This window comes from Pteronotus mesoamericanus, unplaced genomic scaffold (assembly GCF_021234165.1).
Source record: "Pteronotus mesoamericanus isolate MK-2021 breed Mesoamerican mustached bat unplaced genomic scaffold, CSHL_Meso_final scaffold_550, whole genome shotgun sequence".
In the NCBI taxonomy this organism is placed as follows: Eukaryota; Metazoa; Chordata; class Mammalia; order Chiroptera; family Mormoopidae; genus Pteronotus; species Pteronotus mesoamericanus.
Window position 1 is genome coordinate 310,290 of NW_026555322.1, and position 7,740 is coordinate 318,029.

Here is a 7,740-nt window from a genome sequence, read left to right on the forward strand (position 1 = left end):
AAAGACTTAAAAAGAATGAGGATAGTCTAAGACAGCGTTGGGATAACAGGAAATGTAACATTTGTGTCATAGGGATACCAGAAGGAGAAGAAAGGGAGTAAGAGATAGAAAACCTATTTGAAGAAATAATGACAGAAAACTTCCTTAACTTAGTGAAGGAAAACTTCATGCAAGTTCAAGATGCACAGAGAGTCCAAATCAGGATGAATTAAAAGAGGTTAACACCAAGGAACATCATAATTAAAATGGCAAGATTTAGCTCTGGCTGATGTGGCTCTGTGGATAGAGCACCGGACTGTGAAGCAAAGGGTTACCGGTTCGATTCCCAGTCAGGGCACATGCCTGGGTTGCGGGCCAGGTCCCCAGTAGGGGGCGCATGTGAGAGGCAACCACACAGAGGGTTTCTCTCCCTCTCTCCCTTCCTTCCCCTCTGTCTCAAAATAAATAAATAAATCTTTAAAAAAATGATAACTTTAAATGCAAATGGATGCTCCAATCAAAAAACATAAGAGAGCTAAATGGATGAGAAAACATGACCCACATATATGCTGTCTATAAGAGATCTGCCTCAGAACAAAATATTTACACAAGGTGAAATGGAAGGGATGAAAAAATATTCCATGAAAATGGAAATAAAAAAAAAAAAAAGCTGGGCAGGCAATGTTTCTGTTTGAAAAAATAAACTTCAGAACAAAGACCCTAATAAGAGACAAAGAAGGGCACTACATAATACTTAAGGGTTCAGTGCCACAAGAGGATATAACCCATGTAACATATGTGCACCAATATAGGAGTACTTAAAGTGTCTAAAGAAAATCTTGGAGAACTTTAAGAAAGAGATTGAGAGCCACACAGTCATAGTTGGAGATTTTAACAACAAACTGCAAACAATGAACAGAACTTACAGACAAAAAAAATCAACAATGATATTGTAGCATTAAACACCACACTAGATCAAATGTACCTAATTTATGTTTACAGAATATTTCATCCAAAAGAAGCAAAATATATATTTTTCTAAAATACACATGGATTGTTTTCAAAATAGATCACATGGTAAGACAAAAACAAGCTTAACAAATTCAAGAAAATTGATACCATGTCAAGGATTTTCTCAGATTATAATGGCCCGAAATGAGCAACCAGCATCAAGGAAAAACACAAAAACACTCAAATTCATGGTGACTGAATAACATGTTATTAAACAATGAATGAGTTAACAATGAGATCAAAGAAGAAATCAAAAAATTTCTGACACAAATGAAAATAAACACACAATAGCCCAAAACTTATGGGACAAAGCAAAGGCAGTCCTGAAAGGGAAGTTCAAAGCAATACAACCTTACCTAAAAAAGAAAATTTTTGAATAAACAGTCTAACCCTACACCTAAAAGAATTATAAAAAAACAAACAAATAAAACAAGAAAAAACCCAAACAGGAAGTTAATAACGAATACCAGAGTTTGACACAGAGCTTAAAATAACAATTCAAAGGAACAACCAATCCAGGAGCTGGTTCTTTGAAAAGATAAACAAAATAGACAAGCCATTAATCAGACTCATCAAGAAAAAAAGAAAGAGAACTCAAACAAAAACAGAAATGAAATAGGAGAAATTACAATCAATACCACAGAAATATAAATGATGGTAAGAATTTACTAAGAACAACTATATGCCAAGAAATGTGAAAACATAGGTGAAATGGACATATTTCTAGGAACATGTAACCATCCAAAACTGAATGAAAGATAAGTAAAAAGCCTGAACAGACCAATAACAGCCAGTGAAATTGAAGCAGTAATCAAAAATCTCCTGGCACACAAAAGCCCTGGATCGAATGGTTTCACAGGAGAATTTTACAAAACATTTAAAGAAGATCTAATCTTTATCTTTTTCAAGCTTTTCCCCAAAAAAATACAAGAATAAGGAAGACTCCCAAACTTTTTTTTATGAGACCAGCATCATCCTAATCCCAAAACCTGGTAAATACACAACAAGAAAGAAACCTACATGCCAATATCTCCTATCAAAATAGATGCTAAAATCCTCAACAAAATATTGTCAAACTGCATCCAGAAATACATTAAAAAGATCATAAACCATAATCAAATGATATTCATCCCAGGGATGCAAGGATGGTACAATATTTGCAAATCAATAAATGTAATACATCACATAAACAAAAGGAAAGACAAAAATCACATATTGATAGATGCTGAAAAAACATTTGATAAGGTACCACACCCATTTATGATAAAAACACCCAGCAAAGTGAGAGTAAAGGGACCATATCTCAACATAATAAAGGGCATATATGAGAAACCTACACCCAATATCATACTCAGTGGGAAAAAATGAAAACTTTCCCCCGAAGATCAGGAACAAGACAAGGATGTCTGCTTCACCACTTCCATTCAACAAAGTAATAGACGTTCTAGCCACAGTGATCATAAAAGAAAAAGAAATAAAAGCATTCAAATTGGAAAGGAGGAAGTAAAACTGTCATTGGTTGCAGATGACATGATAGTGTACATACAAAACACTATAGACACCACCAAAAAAAAAAAAAAAAAAAAAAAAACTCGGCCTAAGGAGTGAATTTGTCAGAACAACGGGATACAAAGTGAATATTCAAAAATTAAAGGCATTTTTGTACACTAAAAATGAAACACCTAAAACAAAAATTCAGAAAAAAATCCATTTTACTACAGCAAGAAGAAAAATAAAGTACATAGGGATAAACCTAATCAATGAGGTAAAAGACCCCTATTCAGAAAACAATACAACACTGAAGAAAGAAATTATGGAAGGCACAAATAAGTGGAAGCATATACCATGTTCATGGATTAGAATAATTAACATCATCACAATGTCCATAACACCCATAGAAATTTTTAGATCCAACACAATCTCCACAAAAAATACCAACGACATATTTCACAGATAAAGAACAAATATTTTAAAAATTTATATGGAACCATAAGTGACCCCAAATAGCCTCAGCAATTTTGAGAAAGAAGGACAAAGTAGGAGGGGTCACAATACCTGATATCAAATTATATTACAAAGCCACTGTAATCAAAACAGACCGGTACTGGCATAAAAGCAGACACATAAATCAATGGAACAGAACAGAAAGCACAAAAACAAACCCATGTCTTTACGGTCAATTAATATTTGACAAAGAGGGCAGGAGCATATAATGGAGTAAAAATAGCCTCTTAACAAATGGTATTGAGAGATCTGGACAGCTACATGCAAAAAAAAAAAAAAGAGAGAGAGAGAAAGAGAGACATTTGATCACCTACTTACACCATACACAAAAATACACTCAAGATGTATAAAAGACTCAAATAAAGGTCATCACACGATACAAGTCCTAGATAAGAACATAGGTAAAACAATTTCAGATATTCCACGCTGCAATATTTTCACTAATATGTCCCATAGGGTAAGGGATATAAAGGAAAGAATAAACAAATGGGGTGCCTCAAACTGAAAAGCTTCTGCACAGCTTAAGGAAACATTGGCAAAATGAAAAGGGAATCAACCATATGGGAAAATATATTTGCCAATGATACCTCAGACAAGGGTTTGATCTTCAAACACATAAAGAACTAACACGACTCCACTCCAGGAAAACAAACAATCCAATGAAAAAATGAGCAAAGGACCTGAACAGACACTTCTCCAAGAAGGACGTAAACAGGGCCCAGAGGCATAAGACAGGATGCTCAGCATCACTAGCCATCAGAGAGATGCAAATTAAAACCACAGTGGCATACCACTTCACACTGGCCAGAATGGCCATCATGAACAAATCAAGAAAAAACAAGTTCTGGCGAAGATGTGGAGAAAAGGGAACCCTAGTACACTGTTGGTGGGAATGCAGACTGGTGCATTGACTATGGAAATCAGTATGGAATTTCCTCAAAAATATAAAAGTGGGACTGCCTTTTGATGTTGCAATGCCATTGCTGGGATTATACCCTAAGAATCCTTAAACACCAATTCAAAAGAACTCATGCACCCCAGTGTTTATATCAGCATTATTTACAATAGCCAAATGCTAGAAACAGCCTAAGTGCCCATCAGTAAAGGAAGGGATCAAAAAAACAGTGGTACATTTACACAATGGAATACTGCACAGTAGAAAGAAAAAAGAAACTCCTACCTTTCACAACAGCATGGATGGAACTGGAGAGTATTGTGCTAAGTGAAATAAGCCAGGCAATGAAAGACAAATACCATATGATATCACATATAAGTGGAACCTAATAAACAAAACAAACAAATGAGCAAAATAGAACCAGAGACATGGCAATAAAGAGAAGATTGACAGTGCCGAGAGGGGTGTGGTTAGGGGGAAAATGGGGGAAAGTCAAGTCAAGGAACATGTATAAAGCACACATGGACAAGGACAATGGAGGGGAGGAAGGAATGTGGAAGTGGTGGGCAGGACAAGGTGGAAAATGGGTGCGGGATGGGGACCACTGTAATTGAACAACAATAAAAAAAATTAAAAAGAGAAAATAGAGAGAAAAGATGGCAGAGGAGCGAATGGGAGTCACACTGAACTCCTCCCAAGACCAAACTGGAATTGTGACTAAATAGTGGAGAAATCACCTGGAAAACAATGGAATGATAGAGGGAGAGGAGACTTGGAGCTGCAGACAGACAGTGGATTCAACTCTCACAGATCCCAATGGGTGAGAAGTGCGGTGGAGGCACGAGATGGTGGGCTGGGCACCCATGGGCACCAGCACCAGAGGAACATTGAAATGGCCAGTTAGATCCCCCTGAGAAGAACAGGATCTGAACCATAAACAGGGACCCCTAGACTACAGCAGCTGAAATTAGGAAAACACACAGACAAAACGCTATCCTGAAAAGTTTAGGGGCGCTCACTGCCAGAGACAGGTGGCTGGAGATGCAAAGAGACATTTAAAAGGCCAACGCAAATATTTGGAGTGGCAGCCACCTTCCTTGATCTCTGGGTAGAGGCAGCAGCTGAGTGGACTGGTGCCTGAGGAAAGATTGGTGAGGAAAACTTTGTGAAGAGAACAGAGATAGTGGCCAGTGGAGCCCCAGTCATAACTCACCTCCCACTCTGCAGCTACCACCTCGCCCAGGCATAAGAGAATCAATTAACCTGTCTTATGCATGCTCCACTCAGTTTGTGGGAGTGTGGATTAGGGGCTGAGTGCAGACTGGCTGGAAGAAATAGAGGATCCCTGGCCAAAGGGGACACACAGCTGCATAGAGACCCTTGAGGAGAGACTGGAGACGGAGCGGTTAGGGAAAAAACTGGAGGATTATCTGAGATTCTCAGAGCAGAGTCCCTCCCTGATCCATAATCCCCATTTGCGCAGGCAGGCCGCACCCCCAAAGAGGCAGAAGTGGCGTGGGAGCCAGAAGGCTCGCAACTACAGTCTGCAGAAATAGTGGCTCCCTAGCTGAAAGGGTCACAGAGCTGCCCAGAGACCCTATGGGAGAGACTGGAGACAGGATTAACCAGAGAGTCCTGGAGCTGACTTCTTCCCATTTCCTTAGTCTCCATCTTGCACGGGAAGGCCACACCCCCAAAGACCCAAATGTGGGGAAAGCACACAATAGAATATTCTAAACTGACCAGTGCCAGGGTCATGCACCAGGCAACATGCCAGCACACAAGGTCGGGGGTGTACGCTGGGTCGGGGCGCTAGCTCACCAGCCTGTGAGAGCGCTCAAGGAACCAGCATGAGAGTGCAGAGCAATCTGAAGAAATAGTGGATCTCTGGCCAAACGGGTCACAGAGCTGCCCAAGGCAGGAGTCAGACACAGACAGTAGATTCCCAGAAGGCTCAAACAAATGACCTAAGATCATATAGGGTTAACAAATGTCTCCATCAGAGGCAGACCCAGAAAAGAAAGTAAGAAAAAAAATAAATAAAAATAAATAAATAAATAAAAAGATCCGCCTACTACCATAAAGGTTTAATCCACAAAGTCAGGAAATCTAGACATATCAACTGAAGCAGAAGCCAACATAAATAAATAAGTAATAAGGAAGTAAATAGTAATAGACTCTCACAAAAATGGGAAGAAAAAGAAGTTCCCCCCAAATGAGTAGAAAAGGGGAATCCCCAGAGAGAGAGCTATATGTAATAGAGGCAAGGAAACTATCAGATATTGATTTCAAACCAATGGCCTTTAGGAAGCTCAATGAGCTCAGCCAGCTCAAACATAACTATGGAAACTGCAGAGAAACTATCAGGATCTTACAGCAAACTATATCAACTTGGAAAAGGACATAGAAACTATCAAGAACACTCAAGAGAATATGAAGAATACCATTTCAGAATTGAAGAATACAGTAGAAGGAATCAAAAGCAGGCTGGATGAAGCCAAGGATCGAATCAGTGAGATGGAGGTAAAGTATAAAAGAGCTCCTAGAAAGGACAAGAAATGGAAAAAAGACTCAAAAAGAATGAAGAGGCATTTAGGGAAATGCAGGACAACCTGAAATGCAATAATATCTGCATAATAGGGATACCAGAAGGAGAAGAAGAGCAAGGAATAGAGAACCTTTTTGAAAAAGTAATGATAGAAAATTTCCCCAATTTGAGGAGAGAAAAGGTCTCATGGGTCCAGGAAACACAGAGGGCCCAACTCAAGAGGGACCCAAGAAAGTCCATTCCAAGACACATCATCATTAAGATGGCAAATATCAAAGACAAAAAAGAATCCTAAAGGCAGCAAGGGAGAAAAAGGGAGTAACATACAAAGGAGCCCCGATAGGGCTAGGATCTGACTTCTCAAAAAACACTACAAGCCAGAAGGGAATGGCAAAAAATATTCCAAGTAATGAAAAGCAATGGCCTACAACCAAGGATGCTCTAACCAGCAAGCCTCTCAATTAAAATAGAAGGTGAAAAAAGGAGTTTCCCAGACAAAGGAAAACTAAAAGAGTACGTGTCCACCAAAACCAGCACTACAAGAAATGCTAAAGGGACTGGTTTAAGAAGATAAAGGAAACAAGTGAGAAAGAGAAAAACACAGGTACAAAGAGGAAAAAATGAATAGGTTTCTATCCATAATACCTCTCCATATAAATGGACTAAATGCCCCAATCAAAAGACACAGGATAGCTGAATGGATAAAAAACGTAACCCACACATATGCGGCCTACAAGAGACCCACGTTAGAACAAAATACCTACACAGATTGAAAATAAAGGGATGGAAAAAAATATTCCAAGCAAATGGGCAAGAGAAGAAAGCAGGGGTTGCAATACTTATATCAGACAAAATAGATTGCAAAACAAAGGCCAGAAAAAGAGACCCAGAGGGACATATTATAATACTTAAAGAAAAACTCTATCAAAAAGACATAAACATTCTAAACTTATATGCACCCAACATACGAGCACCCAAATATATAAGGAAAATCTTGGATGACTTCAAAAAAGATATAGATAGCAACACACTGATAGTAGGGGATTTCAAGACCCCACTGTCAAAAATAGACAGATCTTCCAAACAAAACATCAACAAGGATACTGTAGAGCTGAATGACACATTAAATCAAATGGATTTAACTTACATACATATATAGAACCTTACATCCGAAAGAAGCAAAATAAATATTCTTTTCGAATGCTCATGGAAGTTTTTCAAAGATAGACCACATGATAGGACACAAAACAAACCTCAGCAAATTCAGGAAGACTGAAATAATACCCAGCATTTTCTGGGACCA